The sequence below is a fragment of the Saccostrea echinata genome, unplaced genomic scaffold, assembly GCF_033153115.1.
Source record: "Saccostrea echinata isolate AGI-Se365-2 ecotype Australia unplaced genomic scaffold, CSIRO_AGI_Sech_v1 ptg000005l, whole genome shotgun sequence".
Taxonomy (NCBI): Eukaryota; Metazoa; Mollusca; class Bivalvia; order Ostreida; family Ostreidae; genus Saccostrea; species Saccostrea echinata.
This window is the reverse complement of record NW_026889754.1, coordinates 5671791-5675063: the sequence shown is the minus strand read 5'-3', so window position 1 is coordinate 5675063 and position 3273 is coordinate 5671791. Positions and strand designations below refer to the sequence as shown.

The following is a 3273-nucleotide window of genomic DNA, read 5'->3' as shown; positions in this document are numbered from 1 at the left end:
CACAACCAGTAAACAAAAATGTGGACCCTTGTCCGATGTAAGCAATGTACACACAGTGTTTAAAAAAACACATATCGCAAAAAGCAAACTTTTCTTTTCAGGAATGTACAAAATACTAAATCGCCCTGGATCACAAAACACTTTAAAAAATAAAAAAAAAATGAGGTAAAAGTTTTCAGGTATATAATGCCGCCATAAAATTTCAATACAACATAAAAATAAAAAAAACAACAACAAATCACTACATGCAGAAGCACACCTAGTGTTTCCAAAAAACAAAAAGAAACATGACTAGTCACAGAATCCCTCCTGTTAATTTACATTTCACTTTCCCGAAATAATTTACATTTCACTTTCCCGAAGTAATAGCTTCTTCTTGCTCTGCAACCTGGTCTGCTTGCTGATGGGAGAGGAAGGAACAATTAAAGGTTTCAGGGTTGCAGGTGTAGAAGTATGTGGTGTTTCTGTTGGAGTGACAGGTGCAGAAGCAGCTGGTGGTGCAGTAGCTGGTGGTGCGGAAGGAGCAGGGGAGTCAATTTCTGTCAATCGCATCGGTATGTCATGCATTCTTGTATGTCGAATTTTAATTGAAAGTCGAATTATGATGACCAAAGACACTTTACAGCAAATCGTAATAATGATAGCCCATGTCAGATAATCTACAAAAAAATGTAGTTCTCAAAAATAAGATTTCTTCACATAATTTATGAAACACTATATACTTTACATGTGTTTAAAAAAAATCATTTTACATAATCTATTTTTTATTAACGTACAATCTTGCATCAAAGTTTACTTCATCATAAAAATCATCATCATCAAATTCATCATCTGACTTTGTACAAGGTCTTATAATTTCCTGAAGCTCATATTTTAGTGGTAATTTGTTTTCCTTAACTATCTGATTTTTTCTAAACAACCATGTACTAAACTTTTTTTTCTTTTCACATGTTTTCCTTTTTTCTTACATTTATCTAAATAAATATTTTTTATTTTCTTTGTTTTAAATAAAAAGAGAAATAACAAATTAAGTGAACAAATGACAATGATATAGATGGATGAACCAGATATACCCTCAGCAAGATCTTTGTAATGTCTCTCTTCTTCATCACCCATCATGTCGTGTGTTTGGGTCTCGGGGCTAGCTGGAGTCGTTGTTCTTGTTATAATCCCAGGCCGAGTCGTTTTCTCAACTGGTTCTGAAAAATAAAAAAGTCATTCTGAACATTTCTTTCTTCTTTAAACCTTGACAATGTTCAAGAAAGTATACTTGTCACGCACTGACTATACACAAACATCTCTTTCCTCCATTACCTTCTTTAGAGAAATTCAGTGTTTGGGTCTCGGGGTTAGCTGGAGTCGTTGTTCTTGTTGTAATCCCAGGCCGAGCTGGACTTGTTCTTTCCTTAATTGCCAATGTAGCCTCAACTGGTTCTGAGGGGGAAAAAGGGTAATTTAAAATCTTTCTACTTCAAACAGGTCCAGTACAATCTCTTTATTTAGCTATATAGCTTGAAATAGCTATATAGCTTTATTAAGCTATTCAAAATAGCTTGATTTGGCTATTTATATGCAGTTTTTCACAAATTTTTTTCTTGCATAAAATAGACAAAAAGTCGCATGTATTTGACTATTCATATATGTACTATGGGCTATCAAAACAACCAAAATCAAAGATAGTTTTATCTTTGCAGCTTTTGAATACTTTTAAGCAAAAGATAAATTTCTATTGTTTGAGTAACTGTCCACTACCTTGTGTGCGTTGAGGCATGGATAAGTATGATTGCTTCTCATTGTACTGAATTATTACCAATCATCTTATTGACCGTAATTGGCCTCCTTTATAATTTCATTCAAGAAGTAACTGTATCAATTGTGTTATATAGCCCCCAAACTCTTGGAACTTTGAGTACAAAGTCTCTCAAGGAGACACAATTTAATGAGTGATTTTTACATGCATCAATTTCAGAAGAGTTCAAGGTTGAATATCATCACTGCACCAAGGTGCGACTTTTTGTACCTGCTTAGAAAATTACACATTTAAGAAAAAAGTGTGATAAAATAGCTAAATTAAGCTATTCTGAATAGCTTAATAAAGCTATATAGCTAAATAAAGCTATATAGCTAAATCAAGAGATTGTACTGGACCTGTCAAATTTTCAACATGTTCAAGACTGCATGGACTTTATGCCACCCGAGGTCCGTAATGCCATCCTTATGTGCAGATCCTTTTACAGCAATATATATATATATATATATATATATATATATATATATATATATATATATATATATATATATACAAATACAAATATTTTATTGGCACAAACACAATTACAGTAATTGGTATATATATATATATATATATATATATATATATATATATATATATATATATATATATACACACACACACACACACAATCTTTCTTATTAATACATTCAAATGCTCACCATTGTTCCTCGTTTCTGGGATTTGTTTTGGCTCTGAAATTTAAAAATAGAATTCATGAAACATCCGGAGTGCCTCTGATTTTCGAATTCATATTATGTCGAACCCGATCTTAATTTAAATGTGACCTTCGAAGAATGAGCGTCTGTTTCCAGTTATGTGTACTTTTTAATGACCGATAAAAGATTAATTTACTAGTGATCACCTCTTTACCAACATGAAAAATAGATTAATGCAAATTTAATTACTTCAGTACTACTTGTCCAAAAAAAAGGGGGGCGGTATATGGGATCTGTGTAAGATAACTTAATTGAAACTGAAAAATATAAGACTTACCACATTCTTTGTTTCTTTGGTCTAGTGGGTGAATATGTACCGATGACATATTTCCAATAACGAATACAGAGTTCAGTCTACATGACGTCACAAAAACGTCTCGAACTTCTGACGCTTGCACCGTGATATTAATACAAGGCAAGTAACATGTCTTTACGATTCTGTTGGTACTCCTTGGCAATACAGCACCAAAAATCACAGGACATAAAACAATAGACATAAGGAACATCATCTTCAAGGGCTCTCCTCCATCTTTTCTCATCGACATGCAGCGCGTGATAACATATCCGCGCGAAAATTTGGTCACATGATCTTCTGATCTACCCATTTTTTTTCTCAAAATTTATTAATATACTGTATGAACTATGATTTAATTATGTTGAAATGAAATAAATTTGCAAGTGCATGATGCACTCTGAGAGTTATCGTAATATTTTCTCTCTCTCTCTCTCTCTCTCTCTCGTGGAAACCCTCATACAGTGATA

The 3273-nt window shown here is 32.9% G+C and overlaps 1 pseudogene; it reads right to left on the bottom strand.

Annotated features, from left to right (window-relative positions):
• Nucleotides 1-431: 431 nt before the first annotated feature.
• On the bottom strand, nucleotides 432-3056 carry LOC133179565 (uncharacterized; annotated as a pseudogene).
• Between the last annotated feature and the right edge of the window lie 217 nt (nucleotides 3057-3273).